The sequence below is a fragment of the Callithrix jacchus genome, chromosome 1, assembly GCF_049354715.1.
Source record: "Callithrix jacchus isolate 240 chromosome 1, calJac240_pri, whole genome shotgun sequence".
Taxonomy (NCBI): domain Eukaryota; kingdom Metazoa; phylum Chordata; class Mammalia; order Primates; family Cebidae; genus Callithrix; species Callithrix jacchus.
The window spans coordinates 40,929,542-40,954,880 of NC_133502.1; the positions used below are offsets into that span (position 1 = coordinate 40,929,542).

At 36.8% G+C, this 25,339-nt stretch overlaps 1 protein-coding gene and 1 long non-coding RNA gene across 16 annotated transcripts in view; one reads left to right on the forward strand and one right to left on the reverse strand.

Annotated features, from left to right (window-relative positions):
* LOC103788360 (uncharacterized) overlaps positions 1-25,339 on the reverse strand; it is a 413,224-nt gene that overhangs the window by 213,946 nt on the left and 173,939 nt on the right. For all 4 annotated transcript variants that reach the window (XR_013525688.1, XR_013525695.1, XR_013525686.1 and 1 more), the window contains exon 7: positions 21,860-21,965. This is a non-coding gene — a long non-coding RNA (uncharacterized LOC103788360). The remainder of the gene's footprint in view (positions 1-21,859; positions 21,966-25,339) is intronic.
* Positions 24,576-25,339, forward strand: part of KLF12 (KLF transcription factor 12) — a 653,112-nt gene continuing 652,348 nt past the window's right edge. For all 12 annotated transcript variants that reach the window (XM_078347015.1, XM_078347211.1, XM_078347076.1 and 9 more), the window contains exon 1: positions 24,576-24,625. The gene's annotated coding sequence lies outside the window, so the exon portion shown is untranslated. The remainder of the gene's footprint in view (positions 24,626-25,339) is intronic.

Here is a 25,339-nt window from a genome sequence, read left to right on the forward strand (position 1 = left end):
GGGTGCTTTCCATCTTTAGTACCCAAAGTGCCAATGGCAAATGAGCAAAATAGAATTATTCAGATCATTGAGGATTCTTCTGATAGGTACTAAAATGTTACACTAAATGAAAGTGAAGCTTATGTTTCAAGTACAATGTGGTATGTGAGGAACTGTTCCAAAGGAAAAGGGAGTTCACTTTCCCATGACTAGGGCATGGGGAAGGCAAGAGAGTAGCTGTGGTTCCATAAATGGCAAGAACTCACTGAAAAGAGAGGAATCTCTGATGCAAGAGTATAACCCTTGTGTGCTGATGGGCTGATCACAAGAAGCTGGGGTCTTGGGAAGGATGACAAAAAAAAGTCCCAAGTGCTTCAGGAAGCAGCAACCATGTTGATCCCAGAGGAGCTACAACTCTGCTGTGCCCAAAGGCAGTGCCACAACTCCATCTCGGGGCTCTGTGTCTCATTTGCTCTCTTTTATGCATGATGCATTGTTCTAAAATGTCCCAGTGGTTAGTGATATCCTTTGTTCCCTCCCCTCCATTGCCAACTGAGCCAGGCTCTGCGATTTCAGGTTTGAGAGCTCCTGGAGGTATTACTCCAAGACCAAACTCTTCCATTTCCAGTACTGTCAACCTAGGTACCAATGAGACTCGATGCTAGTAAACTGGAACATATTATCTCTGTGCCATTGCAAAACTTTCATAACATCAGTCGCTTCTGTTGCCACATGTTAGAGGCTTTTATTAACATAAACACATACACATGCTTCTTTTTCTCTCAGGATGCATGTGTAAATCATGGTGGCTGGATTGGAATGAATTTTCCAATCAGTTGCACTGTGATACCAAACCATCTGTCCTCTCCTGCGCTCTGGCCTTATTGGTCAGTCTAGCTCACTCCATCTCATGCCATCTTCACTTTACTCTTGGGGCTTCCTCCATTTTTTTTCCTTGCATTTGCACTTCCCCCAGGTTCACCTCCATCCAGCAGCTAAGATTTCATATGTCCAAATGTCAGAGTTCAACAGTGGAGTGTGATTGTTTTCAGATAGATCCTCAGCCTTCATGTCAATAAGTGGATATGTCATGTATGGGGGTAAGGAGGAGTCCTAAGGCAGAACTGTGCCCAACATGTCATGAAGGAAACTAAGGGGGCCTTTGTGGCTCCAGAAGAGTGACTAAAAAGAAAAATAACAGGATTAGAGTGGGTTACGGAGAGAATGGGCAGGGACCAATCAAAGGAAGTATAACTAACTCGTAGAAGTTTTGATGCAAACTGAGCAAACGTTTATGATATTCTCTTTGCCAATCTGCACAACTTTACACTGTGCCATGGTGCTTTACATACTGAATTTGTTTTACCAGTTTTTACTACCTAGAGGGACTGAAGATTATGGTATTAATTAGTACCATTCAACAAATGTTCTGGTTCTCCACCAGAATACATGGTAGGATTGAGCTTGCTTTCTCCTCATGTAACCTCTTATAGGAGTGATGTATGTCATATCCATGTGGAAGTTTTATGAACTAGAGAAAAATTCACTACAGTCTCTTTCCACCTCTGTAGGCAAGCAAGAACTTTCAAGATGGAGTCTGCTCCATCAGCCTGCATCCTGGAGTAAGGACACATGAATGAGGGTCTCTGGTCAACTCATGATGAGCAAGTCATGTGAATAAGAAATAAATCTTTGTGGCTGAAAGTCAGTAAGTTCTCAGTGTTGTTTGTTATCACAACATAACTTATTCCAACCTGACTGACAGAATAATGTGTAGAGTTTATTTGTGTTTTTAATAATATGTAGACATGGAAGAAAATCGAAGGAGCCAATCTGCATTTGAGGTATCTTAGTAAATTATCTAAAATAAGGTTCATACTAGATCCATCCTACCAATAGCAATAGCTACAAAATTATATTCAAATGTTATCTCCTAAAGCTATGTTATATTTTATGTATGTTGCATTTCATTAACCTCCATACAACTTTGTAACCTTCATACAACTGAAAGTTTTAGATGAAAAAAGTAATATTGGTCTCAAATTATATACTTTCAAGTGAGAGCAGTAAAAACATCACAAAGCAGGTATATTGCTAGCTCCTTGGAAACCCCAGGATCACTTGAAGGCCTCTTCTGTCTAAAAAGACAAATTGGAAGAGATTCAAAATACTACAATACAAAGTTTCCCTGAACCCAGCTAAAAAAATCTATGATAGTGACCATTTTTAGGTGATCTTTTAAGCAGATAGACATAGCCACAATCATCCACATTGAATAAGGAAAAAAATCTGTCTTTCAGATTATAAATTAATTCTTCCTTAATTATGTTAAAACAGACACACACACACACACACCACACACACACACACACACACACACACATTCTTACAAACATTTCAATGGAGTTTCCATTGTCAGCAATTAGATTATGGTGTTCATTTATGTGGTGTCCTTTGATGCTGCCTAGAGCTCGTTTTCATCATTCCTTGGCTGGTGTAAAAGCATGTCCTTTAACCATTTTTGTCATCAAGGGTAAAGACAAGCAGTATTGATGTTTAGTCATTACAATCCCTTTACATTTTAAAAACAATTTCCATTTAGAGTATGAAACTAGCAGATTCACACTGTAGGAGTCTGTTTCTTTTTATAGTCCCCATGGACTTTGGCAGGGGATGGTGTGCACTTGCAAATGGTCTGCTTTGTGCTATCTCTCTGCTTAGTCTATAGAAATTTTCCACTAGAAGAACCAAAAGACCACAAAGAGCTCCTTTTCTCTCTGGGCGGGCAGCGATGTGGACAGCAGACAGAGTATGGAAGCTGAGTGTCTTTTGGCAGGGAGCCATGTTAGGAGACAGCTCTTGGCTACACTGAGAGCTGCTCTGTATTTATCTGTGATGGAGAGATGTGTAAATCACAGACCCAGCAGAATTGCTTACACATAGTAGTCACCATGTAAAAGTGAGTGACTCTATAGCTTTTATTTGACATTGTTCTTATATAGACATATGAGCAAACTCCAGTGAAGATAACAACTTAAAACACAGCTGTGACACTCGCTTTTATGCCCTTGGAAAAATCATCTCATTGCTTATCTGACAACTCACTTCCAGGCTGTTTGGTTATTTTCTTCTTCTTCTTTCAAATTCCTCCTTCCATTGCTCGTGTGTTTAAAACTACAGGTTTAGTGGAAAGGAATAATCTTCATTTCTCTAATGCATGAAATTATGTTTCTAAAGGTTTGAATAGTATTTATTATTATAATTATTGTACTATTATCATAGAACAGATAGGAGCTTGAACTCTAGACCTGGGATCCCTTATTTTCCCATACTCTATGGTTGTGCATTTTACCAAGTATCTTTCCTAATATCTTCTTGTGTTGCTGTAAAGATAAAATTATTTAACAGATATAAAGATTTTAGGACAGAGTCTGGAACATAAGAACCTCTAATTTATGTGTTTTTCATTGTTACTCTTGGAAAAAGTAACACCTTATTGGAGAGCATCAACTTCTAATACAATCCACTGCAAGAAAAGATAATTATAGTGGTAAGTTTATACTGAGAATCCCCAAATTGCTCACCACAAAAGACTCATTTACAGACGCCACGCTGAGAGAGCCACTACTTCAACAAAGAAGTTAAACAGCACTCGTCCTATAAAAATCTTTCCTTAACTAATTAATAAACCCTGGTCTTTAATGTCCAGATCAGCTTTCACCACAGTCCTCTGGCCATGATGCCTAGGAAGGTCATTGAAAGAAAGCCTTCATCTCCACAGCCCCATCTTGCCATAATTCTCAGAGTGTATTAAATGAACACCATGACCAACTCTAAGGACCTATACACCCTTGGTAATGCAACAATCCACAGAATAAAATCAGCAAAGAGTCCCCACCAAAGTAAATGTCATGCCTATTAGTGAATATCCTTCCCCAATTCTACACGATTCCTTCAGCTGCTATCTTGTAGTGTAACAGACTCTGAAACCAGACTGCTTGGGTTAGAATCCTGGCTCTAACACTTACTGTTATGTGATGATGGGCAAGTTAGCTACACTCTCTGCCCCTTAGTTTTCTCCAAAATAAAATAAAGATGACTACAGCAACTAACTTTTAAGGTTGCTGTAAATCCGTATGAGTAAACATATGTGAAGTATTTAAAACAACGCTCGGCACATAGTAAACATTCAACTATTGTTATTAATATTAGCTATTACTAGATTGAATTATGAAATTGACATTTTTTAGCAATAAAATATGTAATGGCCATTTCATATAGTTTAATATAATATTATATGACCCTTCTATAGGTTGTCTGCAGGGACAGGAATAGACACAATGTTTATGAAGATTTATTCAAAATATCTGACAAGAGAAAACATAACTAACACTGGCCTCCACTAATTTGATTACTGTAATCTAAGTAATCTGGCATACATGTTGTCCAAGACATAGGTTATATAAAGATCAGGTTATACGATTTGAGATGCAATGTGATTCAAGATAGCTGGAATAACCTTTTCTACTTTGCTATTATTCTGTCTGAAGTCCAAGAAAGCACATCTTTTAAGTTCTAGCTCTGTCAAAGCTTTTCAACTTCAATCTTTTTTACATAAATTGATTAGGCCTTAGTTTATGAAATGAAATTCATCCAATCCCAAAATGTGCTCAGTTTAAGACTTTGTTCCCACCCACCTAAATTTTCTTTTGTAGATTTCTGACTAGTTTCTTCTGATCTCTGCTTTCATGTTTTATGCCGGGTAGCCAAGTTTTCTATCCACAGAATCCTCAGGCAACTCCATCCTTAAATGTATTTTGCCTTTCTCATTGTCCTGGCTTCTAATCACTGGCATTCTATTGGGATTAATAATGGCATTTAGCAAGGTCACTAGATATAAGGTCAATATTATATTTCAAATCAATTTTATGTTTAATATTAGGTGGCTAATTTCATGCGTCAACCTGAGTAAGTCACAAGATGCCCAGGTATCTGTTTGAACATTATTTCTGAATGTGTGTGTGAGGGTGTTTTGGGATGAGATTAGCCTTTGAATCTGAGAACTCAGTAAAGTAGAATGCCCTCCCCAATGTGAGTGGGCATTACACAATCCATGGAGAGCCTGAAAAGGACGAAAGGCAGAGGAAGGAGAAAGAAATTCTCCTACTCTCCTTTTTTTCCCCCCTGCCTCACTGCTTGTGGTGGGACATCTCCACTCATCTCCACCTGCCCGTGGGCTGGGATGTACACCATTAGCTTCCCTGCTTCTCCAGCCTTCAGACTCGGACTGAGTTACACCCCCAGCTTTCACCAGCATGCAGACTGCAAATCATGACTTCTCAGCCTCCACAAGCACGTGAGCCAATTCCTCATAACAGATTTCTCTCTCTCTCCCTCTCTGTGTGTGTGTATGAATATATAGCGAGAACAGAAACAACAGAATATATACACACACACATATATATGTATATATATATATATATATACACCTATGTATATATTCATATACACACCTATATCTGGGTATATATGCATGTGTATATGTGTGCATATATATGTATATGAATACATGTATATGTGTGTATATCTAGATGTATATATATGTGTACACATATGTATATATGTATATACATTTGTGTGAACACTTTACATATGCTGACTTATATGCATTTACAGCAACCTTAAAAGTTAGGTGCTGTAGTCATCTTCATTTCATATAGGAGAAAACTAAGGCGCAGAGAGTGTAGCAAACTTGACTATATACATACCCACACACATATATTTATATATACATATATAATACATATTTATATGTATGAGTATGCATGTATGTATTATATATGTACACATGTATGATACATATGTTCATATGTATGTGAGTGTGAATATATGTATTATATATGTACACATATAATATATATTCATAAGTATATATGAGTATATATGTGTGAGTGTATATATATATCTACATGTGTGGGTATATATATATATATAATTGATTCTGTATTCTGGAGAAGCCTAACAGCAATATATCACCAACAAATATGTAGGAAATAAATTTAAGTAACAACACATTTATAATAGCAGTATAAAATATAAAACACCTAATAATAAACCTCATTTTAAAAATTAGTATATGCTCTACACAAATACTACATAACATTTTTGAGAGATAAAAAGATCTAAACACAGAGAGGGATATATCATGTTCATAATCTGGAAGACTGAATATCAACTTCTCCAAATTGATCTAAAGAGGCAATGTAAACCTTCCTCTCTAAGAGTGCCAAATTATATTTTATAAAAATAAACAAACTCTTTCTAAATGACAAAGAATAACTAAGACAATCTTAAAGAAGAACAAAGGTGGAAGATTTACAAGGTTTATAGCAAAGCTACAGTAATTAAGCCAGTGTAGTATAGGTACAAGAATAGAAAACGTCCAGAAGAGAAAGCTTAGAAACAGAATGAAAGAAAAGTCACAGATATGGACACTTGACTTACAACAAAAGTGATACTGCAAAATAGTGGGAAAAAAACAGGTTTTTAAATAAATAATGCTGAGTCATCCAATAATCATATGGAGTCAAAGGAACGCTGACTCCTTACTAGCAAATACCACAAACAAAAGTTAATTCCAGATGGAGTGCTGATCTAAACGTAAAGTGAAGCAATAAGGTTTCGGAAAAGTGGCATAAGATATCTTCTTCAAGACTTTTCAATTGACAGTGATTTCCCAAACAAAATATAAAAAATATTAACCATAAATTACAATTAAGATATTCAGTTTATCAGAAGAAATCTTTAAGAGATTGAAGAGGTCAGATACACTGGGAGGAGATATCTGAAATGCTTTTACAATAAGGATCACCTATGCCAAATATAGAAAGAATTCCTCAAGTGAAAAATGGATAAAAATCTAAGCCATTACATAAAAGAGGATAAACCACTTGCCAATTAACATAAGAAAACATGTTATTCTCATTTGTCATGAGGAACATGCAAAATAAAATAAGATAATACTATACATTCCAAATTATGTGAATTTAAAACAGCTAAAATTAAGAAGATAGACAAGACTAGTGATTGTGAAGATATGGAGGAAATGGAAATCTGACATACTACTGGTGAGATTGCAAATTAGAAAAAAACATTTAGGAAAACTGTAGAATACCGGATAGCAGGAGGGAACTATTAATGAGCTCATAACGTTCTATTCTTGATCTGCAGGTTGGTTGCTCAACAGGCTGTACTCTTGTGATTTGTGCAAGTATCAGTTTGTATGTCATTTATAAATGCATACATATTTAATTAGTCTTTTTTACTAGCCATGTTATTTTGATATGTTGATTAGGTATTTAATGGTAAATTGATGACTGATGATAAGTCTAATTTTATTTCTTACTTTCTTCTTTTCTTTTTTTTTTAAGGTGGAGTCTTGCTCTGCTGTTCAGGCTGGAGTGCAGGTGGTGTTATCTCAGCTCACTGCAACCTCTGCCTCCTGGGTTCAAGCGATTCTCCTGCCTCAGCCTCCTGAGTAGCTGGGACTACAGGGATGGGCCACCATGCCTAGCTAATTTTCAGATTTTTACTAAAGATGAGGTTTCACTGTGTTGGCTGATCTCGAACTCCTGACCTCATGATATGCCCACCTCGGCCTCCCAAAGTGCTGGGATTATAGGTGTCAGCCACAGCGCCCGGCCGATTTATACCTTATTTTCAATGATCACATCTCAACAATGAATATTTGATCTTACAAAAAAATACTATGGCCAAATTAGAAAAAAAATGCATATGCCAACCTTTTATAATAGATATTACTGCATTTTAACTTTAGCAATGCATTAATCCTCAGAAACTACATCTGCAAGGAGACTCAAAGCAAAAGTTTGTTTTTTTTTTTAAACTTGACAAAACATGTTCTCTGATCTCTAAGACTATATAAATCAGTCAGCAAACATTTGTTGGACCCTTTTTATATATAGCATGGGTACTATACAAAATTTTAAAAGGCACAAACATGATCTCTTACTAGGGAATTTGAATTCAAATTTGGAAAAACAAATTTCACTCATGTACTCAAAAAAGATATATTATCAAGAATGTGTTAAGTGATTATATTAAACTAATCTTACAGGTTGCAAAGAAAAGGAAAGCATTGTACATGGGGTCTGGTCAAGGAACTCTTTCTGAAGGAAGTAATTTAAGCGATATTATGAAGAATGTATTTAGGAGACGTTGAGCAGCAAAGGCTAATGTTTAGGTACGATTGAAATGTTTAAAATGAAATTTTAATTGAACAAATGAACGTTAGATACAGATTGTGTAAGACTAAGGAGAATGGGAACCACTGAAAATTTTGAGCCAAGATGTGATTTGTTCATTCAATGAAAGGTGAATCACTCATTTCTCCCATAACACATAGTTGAATCTAATTCTGATTTGTTTTTCCTGTGCTTAACTTGCCCATTGCATAGTAACTAGCCTTTTCGAAGGAAAGCATCAGTTAAGTCATATTTATTTCTTCTAGAACATCCAGATTAGAGCCTTACACACAACTACCACTCAATAGTTGTGTGTTAGATAAATGGATCAATCAATATCAATAAAGAAAGCTAAAAAAGAGATACTTATTGATGAACATACAATGAAATACAGTAAATTTAGGTTTGAAGCAACAGAAAGACACTCACATATCAATGACTTTATATTCATTATTTAGAAAATCATAGTATCTAAAATCGTATGTTGTATTAGCTCTAATAAGTTAATTATGAAATTATGAAATCAAAAAGAGATAACAGGAAATGAAAGAGTTTTGAAAAGCAAAACAGGTTCCTGGTGACCATGGGGAAAAAAAAGACCCTGAGCTGTCTGCATGATCTAATAGAGAGCTTAAAGGAAATCAGGAGAATGAGAGACTGAAGAATTTTCGGTGCCTGAGATGGTAGTGGGTATTAAATGCTTTATATATTTGAGACCAGGTCCTTTAGGACCAAGTAAGTTGAAATTTATATATGTTCACCATAACTGTATTTACTTTTGTTGGAAACTAATAGATAAATCTAGTATTGCAATTAGTTTGGGAAGTCATGGGATGAAACATGCTCTGTAAGAAGCAGCAAATTATATATGTTCAACCAGTTAGCTTTATTCAGCCTCTAATCATTACCACTGAAAATATTCAAAGATAACGCAATAAAAAAGAAAGCGTTCATTTTTCTTATAGCTTTTAACTAACTTAATGATCCTTAAAGTGGCTTCTGGTGTATTTAAATCGAGTGGCATTACCATGCAGCTTTCACAAAACAGACCTGAGTCAATGCTGTCTCTTTGACAGGGATCGAGCTGCATTTACTTTTAGCCTACCAACGTTGAAGAGGGCATGAACTGCACTAATGCATATACAGCATTCAGTACAGCATCTAGCTCACAGTAGGTATTCAGTAAATGTTCACCTTTTTCTTCCATTTATAGGAAACCAGGTAAAAAATAAGTTAACATATCACAAAACCATGTAAAGATTCATATTTTCCATATAGATATTTTGCTTTCATATCACTCTGTGTGACCCTACTAAGCAAATATTCTTGTGCATAAGATTAAATTATCTTTTATACTTAAATTATTATGATTAAAATGATCTTCCATAATTTGACATTCTTTCTCTCATCTTGAATTTTTTTAGAATCGCACATATTCCAAATAGAGGTGCTCATTTTGGGGAGTCAAATGCATAATTCCACATCACCAGCATCAAAGCAACTACCACAGAACTTTCGTCACCTTAGAGAACTATATCAGGAATGGGAAACTACAGCTGGGTCCCATGTTTACTGCTATATAGGATATAATAAAAATTTCTGATGAAAGTCAAGTGTCTGTATTACCACACATATATACATACATAGAATCGTGAATCCAATATCAAATTTGTCTTGATATTATAAAATTAAGTGTGGCTGGTTGACTGTTGAAGCCAATGTGTAACTGCAATTACCAAAAGGGGGACCACGAGATCTATTTCTAGCAGGAAAACAAACTCTCCAGTTTGGTGCTTCGGCTTTGACAGGATTCAGTGTGCCACCCATAGTCAGTAATTACAAAGCCATAATTGTGCAGGCTTCTAAATGTCATAAGTCTAATTTGTATCTCATCTAATTAGTCATTATATTATGGACTACTTTTTTCATTGATGTTTTGGTATAAATAAATAAATAAAGAGTTATTAGGAAATGAGCTAACATATCGCCTGGTAAATTCTGAGATCTTTTATACACTGTGTTTTCTTCCAGGTCAAAGCATTTTTAATGTAATTACTCAATATGTATAGCAAGAGCTCCGCTTATTACATTCAATAAACAAGCTGAGCCATAATCTATTTAAACATAAAACTTTAAATTATAGCTTATTCATAGTCATAAATGGAACAGTGTAAGCATTCTCCTTCCTGCTTGTGTTTATGATAGTCCATTCTAATACAACTGTCTAATGCAGTATGAGCTTTGTCTAAGCAGACTGTCAGTTATGTGGGAGGTTTCTTTTTTCCCTTCCTCTCTTTCCTTGACTGCTGTTGTTTGATAGATGCTGTGTGAGGGAGGATGTGTTGTTTGGTTGATGTGTGGTTAGTAAAGAAAGTACTGCCTTCTCAAATAAATGACAGAAATTCCTTCCTGACAAAAGAAGCAAACATTTGAAATGAACTCTCCAAATGTACTTGCAGTAGATAAACAGACCACAACCCTATAAAAAATACCTTAATTTCTCTATGATGAAAAGTGTCCATTAGTCACCAATGAAAGATAATCCCTAGGTGGGAACCAATCTCAATTACATGTGCATCCCTGCTGCCACTGAAAGTCAAACTTCTGAGGATTTCACTTCGCTCATATATGTTGGGTATTCAACTGAAAAATAAAATACATGTATGGCTACTCATGTGAAGACAAAACTGAAATATTATGTAGCACAGTTGGAGAGGCAGGCAAACCTTCCTGAGAAAAACTGTGGATTTGGTACTTAAAGAATCCTGGACAGCATAGTCAGACCCTCATCTCTACAAAATATTTTAAAAATTAGTCAGGAGTGGTGGTGTGTACCTTTAGTTCTGGCTAGTTGGGAGGCTGAAGTGGGAGGATTCATTGGACTCAGGAGTTTGAGGCTGCAGTGAGCCATGGTCATACCATTGCACTCCAGCCTGGGTGACACAGCAAGACCCTATCTCTAAACAAGAGAAAATCAAACACAAAGAATAAGTCTGACTCTAGAAAACGTAAGCATCAAGTCAAACTCAAAGAGCAAGTTCTTTTTTTTTTTTTCTTTTTTTTGAGAGAAGGAAAGAAAAAAAATGAGTAAAGAAGAGGAAGAAAGAGGAAGAGAAAGAGGGAAGGTGAACAGAAATATTGCTTTATTCTGAAAAAAATGGGTATTAATAATGGCCAATCAATGTTTCATTTAATCCTATGAGAAGGTGTGATGTGGTATTGACAAGAATGTATATTTTGTGTATTTGAAGTGGAGAGCTCTATAAATATTTATTAAGTTTACTTGTTCCGGATCTGAGTTTGAGTCCTTGATATCCTGATTAATTTTCTGTCTTATTGAATCTAAGTCTCTATGTATCTGGGTGTTAGGATCGTTAGCTCTTGTTGCATTGATCCTTTTACCACTATATCTTTGTTGCTTTAAAATCTATTTTATCTGATATGAGAATTGCAATTCCTGCTTTTTATTTATTTATTTTTGCTCTCCATTTGGTTGATAAATCTTTCTCCATCCCTTTGTTTTGAGTCTTTGTGTATCCTTGCATGTAAAACAGGTCTGGGTGTAACATGCCATTGGGTTTTGGCTGTGTCTTTTGATTGGGGGATTTAGTCGATTTAGATTTAGGGTTACTGCCATTTGATGTTGACTGGCTGTTTTATCCATTCTTTAATGTAAATTCTTCTTTATGTTGGTGCTCTTTACTTTTTGGTATATTTTTCAAAAGGCTAATACTGGTTGTTTCTTTCTGTGTGTAATGCTTCTTTCAGAAGCTCTTGTAAAGCAGGCCTGGTGGTAATAAAATCTCTGAGTACTTGCTTGTTCATAAAAGATTTTATTTTTCCTTCAATTGTGAAGCTTAGTTTGGCTGGATATGAAATTCTGGGCTGAAGGTTCTGTTCTTTGAGGATGTTGAATATTGGCCCCCACTCTCTTCTGGCTTGTAGAGTTTCTGCTGAGAGATCTGCTGTAAGTCTGATAGGCTTGCCTTTGTGGGTAAACTGACCTTTCTCTCTGGCTGCCCTTAGTATTTTCTCCTTCGTTTCGACCCTGGTGAATCTAACGATTATGTGCCTTGGGGTTGCTCTTCTTGAGGAATATCTTTGTGGTGTTCTCTCTATTACCTGGGGTTGAATATTGACCTGCTTTGCTAGTTTAGGAAAACTTTCCTGAATAATATCCTGAAGGGTATTTTCCAGCTTGGATTCATTCTCTCCATCGCATTCAGGTACACCTAACAAACGCAAATTTGGTCTTTTCACATAGTCCCACATTTCTTGGAGACTTTGCTCATCCCTTTTTATTCTTTTTTCTCTAATCTTGTCTTCTTGTTTTATTTCATTAAGTTGGACTTTGACCTCCGATATCCTTTCTTCTGTTTGAACAATTCGAGTGTTTAAACCTGTGCATACTTCTCGGAGTTCCTGTATTGTATTCTTCAGTTCCATTAATTCACTTATATTCCTCTCTAAGTTGTCTATTCTCAATAGGATTTCATCAAACCTTTTTTCAAAGTTCTTAGTTTCTTTATGTTGGGCTACAACATGTTCTTTTAACTCACAGAAGTTTTTTATTATCCATTCCCTGAAGCGTGATTCTGTTATTGGGATGCACTCGTTCTTCATCAAGCCTTGTTCCATTGTTGATGTGGAACTATGATCATCTTTAGAGGGAGAGGCGTTCTGGTTTTGAGTATTCTCAGCCTTTTTACACTGGTTTCTTCCCATCATTGTGAATTTACCCTCCTGTCGTCTTTGAAATTACCAACTTTCAGATTAGGTCTCTTGAGTGGACGTCCAAGTTGTTTGTTCCCAGGGCCAGAACAGCTGCGTTAAGACTGATGGTGCTTTTCTGCCCAGGATTCTCCTGTCTGGCTTCCTTCTTGTGTCCGTAATAGGCAACTCTGCCTTCCCAGGGCTCCAAACCTCTGTCAGAAGGGGAACCAGTCTTGTTTCCTCTGCGCCGAGAGCTGCCATGCTGAGGTGCCATCACAGCCGCTGCGCCGGCCTCAGGAGTCGTGCTGGGGACCTGTGTGGGTCCTCCAAACCTCAGTCAAAAGGGGAGCCAGCCCTGTTTACTCTGCTCCGAGAGCTGCCGCGCCCAGGTGCTGGTGAAACCGCTGCACCGGCCACAAGAGTCGCGCTGGCAACCCGTGTGAGTCCTCCACTGGGGATCTTCTGCTTTGTGAGCGACCAGAATTTGTCTGAAAGTGTGGCGTCCTCTAGTTCTCTGCGCTTTCACTGAGAGCTGCAATCCCGAGATGTTAGCGATTGGCCATCTTGGATCGTTCCTCACAGCAAGTTCTTAATGGCAGCTTTATTAAGACGTAATTGACATGTTACACAATTTACCCTTTTAAAATATGCAAATCAGTGTTTTTCAGTATTTTTTTATTTCAATAGCTTTAGGAGTACAAGTGATTTTGGTTACCTCGACGAATTGTGTAGTGGTGAAGTCTGAGATTTTTGTGCACCTGTCACCTGAGAAGTGTACATTGTACCCAATATGTAGTTTTTTATCTCTCACCTCTCCCCACAACAACTCCCCTTCTGAGTCTCCAATGTCCATTACACCACTCTGTGTGCCTTTGTGTACCCAGTCACAAGGTAAGAACAAGTCTTACAAGTGAGAACATATATTTGGTTTTCCATTCCTGAGTTACTTCACTTAGAATAATGGATTCCAGATCCATCCAAGTTGCTGCAAAATACATTATTTTATTCTTTTTGATGGCTGAGTAGTATTCCATGATGTGTACATATCACATTTTCTTTATCTGCTCATTGGTTGATGAGGACTTAGGTTGGTTCAGCTTCTTTGCCATTGTGAATTGTGCTATGATAAACTTATGCATGCAATGTGTCTTTTTTATATAATAACTTCTTTTCCTTCAGTAGATACCCAGTAGTGGAATTGCTGGGTCAAATGGTAGATTTACTTTTAGTCCTTTGAGAAATTTCCATATGGTTTTCCAAAGAGGTTGTACTAATTTACATTCCCATCAATAGAGAATAAGTATTCCCTTTGTAGCACATCCACAACAACTATTGTTTTTGACTTTTTAATAATGGTCATTTTCCACAGCCAGCAGTATACTAAATGGACAAGAGCTGGAAGCATTTCTCTTAAAAACTGGCACAAGAAAGGATGCCCTCTCTAACTCCTATTCAATATAATATCAGAAGTCCTGGATAGAGCAATCAAGCAAGAGAAAGAAATAAAGGCATCCAAATAGGAAGAGAGGAAGTCAAAGTGTCCCTGTTTGCAGATGACATGACTCTACATCTAAAAAAAAACTTCATAGTTTCATCCCAGGAGTCCTGTAAAGTGATAAGCAACAGAGTTTCAAGATACAAAATCAATGTATACAAATCATCAGCATTCTTATACATCAACAACAGACAAGCCACGAGCCAAATCAGGAATGTAATCCCATTCACAATTGTCACAGAAAAAGAATAAAATACCTAGGAATACAGCTAACCAGGGAGGTGAAAAATCTCTACAATGAGAATTACAAAACTCTGCTCAGTGAAATAAGAGATGACACAAAAAAATGGAAAATCATTCCATGCTCATGAACAGAAAGACTCAATATCATTAAAATGGCTAGACTGTTTTTCCCAGGAAGGTTTGCCTGCCTCTCCAACTGTACCATACAATATTTCAGTTTTACCTTTCAAATATGGATTTCTATATGTGTATCAATATCATTAAAATGGCCTATAGCAATTTATAAACTAAATGCTATTCCTATCAAACTACCAATGACATTCTTCACAAAACCAGAAGAAATTATCTTAAAATTCACATAAAACTAAAAACGAACACAAATACCTAAGGCAATCCTAAGCAAAAAGAACAAAGCAGGCAGCATCACACTACTTAGCTTCAAACTATACTACAGTGCTACAGTAACCAAAAAAGCATGATATTTGGTACAAAAACAGACACATTGACCACTGAACACCTGCAACCATCTGATCTTTGACAAAGCTGACAAAAACAAACAGTAGGAAAAGGACTCTCTATTCAATAAATGGTGCTGGGACAACTGGCTAGCCATCTGCAGAAGATTAAAACTAGACCCCTTCATTACACCATACACAAAAATCAATTCTAGATAGATTAAAGACTTAAATGTGAAACCTAAAATCATAAAGACCCCAGAAGACAATCTAAACAATACTATTCTGGACATGGGAACTGCACAGATTTCATGACTAAGATACCAAAAGCAACAGCAACAAAACAAAAAATGGACAAATAAGATCTCATTAAACTAAAAACTTCCACACAGCAAAATAAACTGTCAACAGAGTACACAAACAATCTATAGAACAGGAGAAAATATTAGCAAACTATGCATCTGACAAAAGTCTAATATCTACCATCTATTAAAAAAATGTGTAAGAAGAAAACCCCATTAAAAAGTGGGCAAAGGATATAAACAGACACTTTTTAAAAGAAGACAAACATGCAGCCAACGAGCATATGAAAGAAAGCTCAGTATCACTGATTATTACAGAAAATCAGGTCAAAATCACAATGAATACCATCTCACACCAGTCAGAATGGCTATTATTAAAAAGTCAAAAAAATAACAGATGCTAGTGAGGTTGCCGAGAAAAGGAAACACTTATACACTGTTGGGGGGAGTGTAAATTGGTTCAACCATTGTGGAAAGCAGTGTGGCGATTTCTCAAAGAGCTAAAAATAGAACTACCATTCAACATTACTAGGTATATATGCAAAGGAATATAAATTATTCTATCATAAAGACACATGCATACGTATGTTCATTGCAGCACTATTCACAAGAGCAAAAACATAAAATCAACTTAAATAGCCATTAATAGTAAACTAGATAAAGAAAATGTGGCCATATACACCATGGAATACTATGCAGGCACTAAAAAGGATCAGATCATGTCTTTCATAGGAACATGGATGAAGCTGAAGGTCATTATCCTTAGCAAACTAATGCAGAAACAGAAAATGGAATACCCCATCTTCTCACTTATAAGTGGGAGCAAAATGGTGAGAATACATGGACATAAAGACACTGGGGGGGCCTACCTGAGTGTGGAGGGTAGAAGGAGGGAAAGGAACAGAAAAAGTAACTATTGGGTACTAGGCTTAGTACTGGGGTGACAAAATAATCTATACAGCAAACCCCCAGACACAAGTTTTTCTATATAACAAACCTTCACATGTGGCCCTGAACCTAAAATAAAAGTTTTTAAAAACAAAAATAGTGGCCTTTCTAGCTGGGGTGAGGTAGTATTTCATTGTTTTAACTTGCATTTCCCTGATGATTAATGATGTTGAGTGTTTTTTCATGTTTCTTGGCATTTCTACAGCTTCTTTTGAGAAGTGTCTATTGATGTCATTTGCCCACTTTTTCATGGGATTATTTTTTTTCTTGCTGATTTGTTTGTGTTCTCGAAGAGAAAATTTAAATTGCAATGTTTTAGAGTCTGTAACCTCTTGCATAATTTTGCATAATGTCTGGTGTGGAGTGAATGATGTTATATACTACATAATACTGGAAAGATTCAACAATTATGAATCTGATTACAAGGTGAAGGAGATTGCTGGAGAAATTGCAGAAGATGAGAAGCCATTTGAAAATAACTGTGAAGGGTCTCAAAATCCAATGTTTCTTAAGTTCAATAAGAGAGCTTCTTTCCCCTTCCCCGACCCTGCAAATATTTCCCCAATTCATTCCAAACACCAAAAGCCTTCTAAGAATTAAGTTATAGCTAATGTAGTAAAATATATATATATATATTTAAGACTTTCAAAAAAATGTTTTCTATAGGACAGGCAGTAATAAAGAGGACTTAGAAAAGGCAAATAAACATTCATACATCCATACACGAAGACATATGTATAAAAGAAATGGAAGTGGTTATCAACTGTTATCATTATTCTTTGCTATCTAAGATTGTCATTTAGATAATAAAATGGAAAGTGAGGTTAGCACATTAATATCTAGAGAGAAGAATTAAATTTATGATGTTTAGAAAATGGTTTTGCTGGGCTGGGCGTGGTGAATCAAGCCTGTAATCCCAGCACTTTGGGAGGCCGAGGCGGGTGGATCACGAGGTCAAGAGATCGAGACCATCCTGGTCAACATGGTGAAACCCCGTCTCTACTAAAAATATAAAAAATTAGCTGGGCATGGTGGCATGTGCCTGTAATCCCAGCTACTCAGGAGGCTGAGGCAGGAGAATTGGCTGAACCCAGGAGGCAGAGGTTGTGGTGAGCCGAGATGGCGCCATTGCACTCCAGCCTGGATAACAAGAGCAAAACTCCATCTCAAAAAAAAAAAAAGAAAATGGTTTTGCTTTTCAATCAAAATAAATTTTGCAGCAATGGGTAAAATATCTAAGCTGAGTTTTTAAAAAAACTAATCCATCAGTCCTGGGGTTGTTTCCTTACTTATATTTCAGATTCAGAATTTTAACTGAAATTGTAGAGAACTCCTAGTTCACTGTCATTGATTTAAAAATCTGTCTTGTGTCGTTTTTCCATTTAATAGAACCTTGATGTATTAGTCAGGGTTCTCTAGAGACAGAATAGAATATATGTATAGTATATAGATAATAATTTATTTCAAGAAATTGGCTCACATAATTACATAGGCTGGCAAGTCTAAGATCTACAGGGTGGGCCAGCAGGCTGGAGACCCAGGGAAGAGGCAATGTAGCCATTCAAGTTCAAAGGCCATCTGCTGGAAGTTTCTCCTTCTGGGAAAGTAACTGATTGCATAAGTCCTGTCTACACTGTGGAAGGTAATTTGCTTCCCTCAAGACTGCTAATTTAAATGGTAATCTCATTTTAAAATACATTTACAGAAACATCTAGAATAATATTTAACCAAATGTTTGGGTACCACCATTGCATACCCAAATTGATACATAAAATTGACCATCACATTTGGTAATCCAGATACCTCCTAGAGGTGATATTATGCTTTTGATTTTATTCTGCTCTCCAATCTCCTTCTTTCAAAGCTCTTAAATCATTAACATATTGGCGTAGAGGAAAAGTTTGTATTTAAAATTTGCCATAAACAACATGCCTCAGAAATCATCTTTAAACTGCTCATTTTCAGTTACAGTTGGCACCAAGGAATACCAGTTTTTAATATCCTGTGAGTGTTTAAGAATTTTCTTAACCAAGTTGCCTAGAATCTAGTTCAAGAATTTTGGGAGAATCTTATTTTTACATACTCTATCTCTGAGGCATCTCTGAAACGATGATGCAATCTTCAGGTTTTTTGCTTATTTCTTTAAGGACCCTTTAGCATTTGCTAAATTTCAAACTTCTTTTTATTTTTATATAATTAAACTGTTTTATTTCATTTTTATACAGGTGGTGCTTCTAACATCTCAATTTTTTCTCACTTAAAAATATTATTTTGGTCTATTTGCAATAACGCTTATTCCAGTGGTTTCTAATCATCTTTGAATTTTGACAATAATTACATGGATTAAGCAAGGCATTTCATTGTTTTCTCATCTATGATATGTATGAATTAAGTCCAATGCAATTAATCTTGTTTTGAGAATTTTCACAATACCTTTTGTTAGGTTAGTATGAAACTAATTGCAGGTTTTGCAATTAAAATTAATGGCAAAAACTGCAATTACTTTTGCTCCAACCCAATATACCCAGGCATACTCATATAACAAAGCAGACCTCAGAGTTCACTGTGTTGAGTGCTGGCCATGCTGTAGCGTTGGTAATGTCTTCTGTATTCAAGGATTACAAATGTGTAAGGGTTGGCTCCCTGGAAATCCCTTGAATTCTTAGAAAGCAAAGATTAGGGGCATATAGAAGTTTAAAGTGAGAAGATATTATTCATACCAAACCTCTCATCGTCAGAGGAGCAGACTGAACCCTGATGACATGGTTTGACTGTGCCCACCCAAATCGCATCTTGAATCGTAATCACCAGGTGCTGAGGGAGAGACCTGGTGGAAGGTGGTCAGATCATGGGGGTTGATTCCCCCCCATGCTGTTCTTGTGCTAGTGAGTCCAGTCTCATGAGATCTGATGGTTTTATAAGTATTTTGTAGTTATTCTCTCGCTTGCTTGCTTCTTTTCTCTCCTGAGACCACATGAAGAAGGTCCTGGCTTCCCCTTGGCCTTCCACCATGATTGTAAGTGTCCTGAGGCCTCCCCAAAAATGCAGAACTGTGAGTCAGTTAACCCCTTTCCTTTATAAATTACCCGGTCTCAGGCTGTGTGAGAATGGACTAATACATCTGAGAAGTAAAGAAACATGGCCAAGGTATAGGTTCATAAGATGAGGAGCCAGTGATTTGGGTAGCCTTCCTTGCTCTGTTTCTGAGTTGTGACTGGCAAGTTAAGTAAGTATATGGTACTGCAGTTTGTTTACTTTAAAATGACAGTTTTGTACCTCTTAGGGAAGATATGTCAATTGAGTCAACTTTAAGACAATTTCACTTACCTAGAAAATAAAAATAATTGAATACATGCCAGTGTGAAAAGTAGAAAAATGGTAGCTAAACTCTTTCTTGCCAGTGTTTTGCTAATTTTTTACTAATTATGTAATATTCTTGAGCTTCAGTTTCCTCTTTAGAAAAATCAAAATTGATAAATAATATTTGATTAGTTTTTTCTAGCATTTACCCACTAAGAATGTAATGGCAATATAAATAGGCTGAGGCAGGTGGATCACGAGGTCAAGAGATCGAGACCATCCTGGTCAACATGGTGAAACCCCGTCTCTACTAAAAATATAAAAAATTAGCTGGGCATGGTGGCGCGTGCCTGTAATCCCAGCTACTCAGGAGGCTGAGGCAGGAGAATTGCCTGAACCCAGGAGGCGGAGGTTGCGGTGAGCCAAGATCGCGCCATTCCACTCCAGTCTGGGTAATAAGAGCGAAACTCCGTCTCAAAAAAAAAAAAATACAAAACAAAAAAAAAACATAATCTGAGTATCTGGTAACTGTTTTCAGAATTAAATCATTCCATATAGAAAGTTAGAAGTTACTATGTAAAAAAATAGACTATCTTGTGTGAATTTCTGTACAAGTTTTACTTTAGACTATTTCATGTAAATTTCCATACCAATTATATTTACTTTCAAACAAGCTTCTCCAATGGCAAAAAAAAAAAATTATATGACCATGATATATATATCTGGATACATACACACATGCATTATATATACAAAAAGATTCTTCAACTTGACCTATATATATAGGCCAATTTTTTTTGAGACAGAATTTTGCTCTTGTTGTCCAGGCTAGAGTGCAATGGCATGATCTCAGCTCACTGCAACCTCTGCCTCCTGGGTTTGAGCGATTCTCCTGCCTCAGCCTTCCAAGTAGCTGGGATTATGGGCATGCACCACCACACCTGGCTAATTTTGTAATTTTAGTAGAGATGGGGTTTCTCCATGTTGATCAGGCTAGTCTTGAACTCCCAATCTCAGGTGATCCACCCACCTTATCCTCCCAAAGGGCCTGGGATTGCAGGTGTGATCCACCGTGCTTGGCCAGGATAGTATTTTTGATGCAAAATGTTTTAGTTGATCTCCAAGTTATATAGATAAATACCTTGCATGTTTTATAGGTACGTATGATAATTATAGTACTTGTACTGGTCATCAGTATTTGACTGGGCTCATTTGGCAAAAAATAGTAGAAACTCACCAGAACATGATGATTAAAAAAAATTCAATTATAAGTGTGGGTCAATCATTGTGAGAGTAGCAGTTGTTAGCTTCAGCTCCAGTAAGCTTCATCTGCTCTTTATTTTAGTAACTCACTATCTAATCCACACTCTAGGTGTTAAGGATTGAATTGTGTCCCCTGAAAATACTACGTTGAAGTCAATGGGTACACTGGTTTACCTAATGTGACTATATTTGGAAATAGGACCTTTAAAGAGGTACTTAAAGTTAAATGAGATTAAAAGACTGAGGGTCTCATCCAATATGACTGATGTCCTTGTATGAGGAGAAAGAGAGACCAAGGACGTACACACACAGAAGAAAGGCCATGTGAGGGCACAGTGAAAGGGCAGCCATTTGCAAGCCAAGGAAGGAGGCTTTGGGAGAGATCAACTCTGCTGGCGTCTGGATCTTGGACTTGCAGCCTCCAGAGCGGTGAGAAAATGAGTTTCTGTTCTGGAAGCCACCAGTCTGTGGTGTTTTGTTATGACAGCTCCAGCTGACTAATACGCTGGATATGATCTTTAATATCACAAGTTCACCCGCTTCTTTTAACTTGACAGCTTGTCCTTCCAGTTTACCACTTTTTTACTCCCAACACCCCAGTTGTTAATAACATATCTTCTCTGTTTTCTTTTAGAGGCTCCTCTACTCCAGCTGTTCCTTCGATGTTAGTGTTTCCAGGCTTGCACCTTAACCCCGTTCTCTTCATATTGTATACTTTCTGCTTGGGTGATCTCATCCACACTCATGGCCCCAAAAACAATGCATCTGCTAATGTCTACCAAATGTACTGCCCCATCTTTGATCCTTGATTTCTTTTCTGAGCTCTAGACACTAATATAATTGACATTTTCCTAGCCTTGAGGATTTTATAGGGTATTTGTGTGTGTATTTGCTTACCTTTAAGAGACTGGAGAGTGAAGTTCTTAGAAGAGAGAGGGCATGAGATACTTTTAAAAAGACACTAATTCAGTCACTCTTGTCATCATTCTGCTCCTCTGTACTCCTAAATTTGAGAAAGACAGAAACAGAGACAAAGAAAGTCACACAGAGATTTTTTTTTTTAAATGTCCAAAAGCATAAAAATGGAACTTTACTTAGACTGAAATGAGCATGCATCCAAGAAGCCTTTTCCATCAATGAATGAACAACCATTCATCTCTTTGTTAGGACTAAAAAGCAATCTACAAATTGTCCCACCTAGATACTTCCATTTTATTTCCCTCTCTTGTTTTCTGTCTTTCTCTCTCTTAAATACACATGCATGCATGCATGCACACATACACACACACACCAGTACTACTGAGTCTACAGCCTGTCTCCTTCCAACTACAGCTACTTTCTCTAAATATCTCTACTCTTCTCCTTGCCCCAAGAGGCTAACTTCTATTTACTACAACACCGAGATATCCTTCTCAGTGGCTACCCGTTGGATTCAGTGTCTGATAACAGACCTTAGCCAATAACAACTCCCTACTGTGTGGCTCTTTGGGTGCTTCACCATCCATTGTTGATTTCCTTAACTCCATTCACACCTGTGCAAATTTTTTTTTCAATAAATTATCTACCACTACGCTTTTTGAAAGTGCCATCTGTTTCCTGTCAAGGCTCAACTGAAATACATATAAGCTAACTGCGATCTCTGGTTCCAGTCCATTCCTATGCATTCCAGGCTACTGCTAGACTAATACAGCTTAGTTACAAATCTGAATATAGTTCCTCAATGACTTACAAGTTTCAAGTTAAAGTCCATATCCCTTAGCTTAGCTCACAATGTCCTCCATGATTTGATCGTATCTATTGATCTAGCCTTATCTTCCACACCACTCTTTCTTTCTGTAAACAGAACACTCTTCACTCTTTCTCAAACAAACCATGATTTTCATTCCTCTTGCCTTTACATTGTGTTTTCCCTTTACAGAATTCTTTACTCCCTCTCTCCAGCTAGCTAACCCTTACATCTTCAAGCTCTACCAGTCTCAGTTAAAGGAACATCAATGTATATATACCTATCATATTTTTATCGGACTTTAATAGTCATTGTGGATTATTATTTTTCTTCCTCCTTGTACGAAACATCGTGAGGGCAAGGTATAGGTCTTATTTTACTCTGTAAATCCTACTGCGAAACAGAGAGATTGTTGCTGGTTTATCTCTTCCTTCCTCTCAGAGGAGAAAACTTAAGAGAGTTCCCTCTTCTTTTTCTCTCTCTTTTTCCTCATCACTATTAGAAATGTTTCTAAATATCTCAAGGCCCTAATCTAGGCCCTTGAATCCTCAGTATTAATCTACACCAGTAAAAAAAAAAGGATCACACTGGCTATTCTTGCAGACCAGAGGTCTAAGGAACAATAGCAGAAAGATGTTCCTAACAATGGAAGCAAGGTCATAAGCTCAGCCGCCACTCCTTCTCTTACAATAGGTAGACTGGCTTCACCCAAGGCACATGGCGGAGAACCATGGCTAAGAAGAGACTGAAAGTAATAAGAGAGTATTCACAGCAGAGCTAAGTAGCCCAGACATGCACTAGAAACATAGTTCGACGTTACTAGCCTTGAGGATTTTATAGGGTATTTGTGTATTTGCTTATCTTTAAGAGACTAAAGAATCAAGTTCTTAGGAGAGAGAGGGCATGAAATAGTTTTAAGACACTAATTCAGTCACTCTTGTCATCATTCTGCTCCTCTATTCTCTTAAATTTGAGAGAGACAGAAACAGAGATAAAGAAAGTCACGCAGAGAGTGAGAGCGCGAGAGAGAAATTAACATTCGATAGTAATGTGATACTGTTGTCATTTCCTGAATGATGAATCCAATTGTCCAAATGTTCCGCTTTATAACAAGAGCATTTTTCCCTACATCAAATGCTTCTCCCTCAGGCAGGAGAGGCTGGTGCAGCAGTGGTGCAGGATTGTAGCTCTCATCCTATCACTTTCACTCAGTCACTTAAAGCTCCTCACACTCTCAAATTACACACATGGTTTTGGTTTGTAAATCACCATGGTAATAAGCACGACATAAATAACTCATAGAGTTCAATAGAAAAAAAAACTAACAATGACAATGAATAATTAGGAAGTAAGGACTTTGTGCATTAGTTCCAATTAAATTGCTCAAAATAAATACACACTTGTGCTTTCTCAAATCTGTGAGTGCTAGTCCTCTGCCTAGAGAGAATAAAGACAAAATAAATAATAGAGAGGAAAACAGATGTATTGATTCAAATGTACTTTTAAAAATAAGAAAGATGGTCTGAGGAGTAAAAGGGGAAATAGCCATTCACAGAGTGATACTGTGCACCCTCAAGAAAAACACGCTAACAAAAAACAAGGCTTTTAAAACAAGTAGTTTTAAGAAAAAAATTTTGCAACAGGTTAGAGTTAAATACAAAACTAGTGACTAAAGTGGAGATAAACATGCATAAGAAATGGTTAACAATGTTTAGTCAGCTCAGCCATGACAACATTAATGTAGGAAAAGTCTTTCTTTCAATATTTTGGTCATAGCCTGATAAGGAACCAACAAGGGTTTTCACACAGCACCTTAAAAGCCTGTCTTATCCTTGGGGTTTCTGCAGCCAATGAAAGTTTGTCACGATGATGTAATGCTCCTGAGTTGTGTTTCAGCACCGACTATGTGGTCACCGGGTATCATGCCTGAGAGCTAGGTAAGTTTTTGGATCAAATCTTTCTTTCCAGCCTGTTCCCCTGCTTAAACTAATTTCAGCAGAGAGATCATTTGTTTCTAGTCTATTTTACTATCTCTGAACAATTTTTTAATGTGAGCTGGGTTATTATAGAATTGTAAAGACAGCTGGTAAACAAAACGATGGGATCTTAGAGTCAATTTTCCTCTGTTATTAGTGTGAAGGCTTTTACTCCCCAGCAATTTATCGTCACTTCAGAGGAAAAGAGCAGCAAACACTGTTATGTTTTATTTGTTAAGGAAGCTGTCGTCATTTGACAAACAAGTTTTACTAGAGATATTTTCGGGGAGATGAAAAAGATTTCTTTTTAAAGACTGACACTGAATTTGACTGATATTATTAAATGACCCACAGTGAACTGTAAGCAGTAGAGTAAGTTTTGATGTTTTTTTTATAAACAGAGAATATGTAAGTCCTGACCTCACAGATTTTAAACTTAAAAAAGAGAGAGAGAACAAGGCAGTACACTAATTTTTTTCAATTCTTATTTAAGTTAACAACAATTTTAAAAGGAAAAAAACAACTAAATATTTAGTGACCCTCAGTGGCCTGACAGTTACATGACATTAAATGAAGAAAAGTTAGAGATCAGTAATCAGTAAATAAGCCAGTTTCAGTGAATGGCTGTACAGATGTTTTCCTAAACAATTTTTTAAAATTTAGAGCATTTAAAAA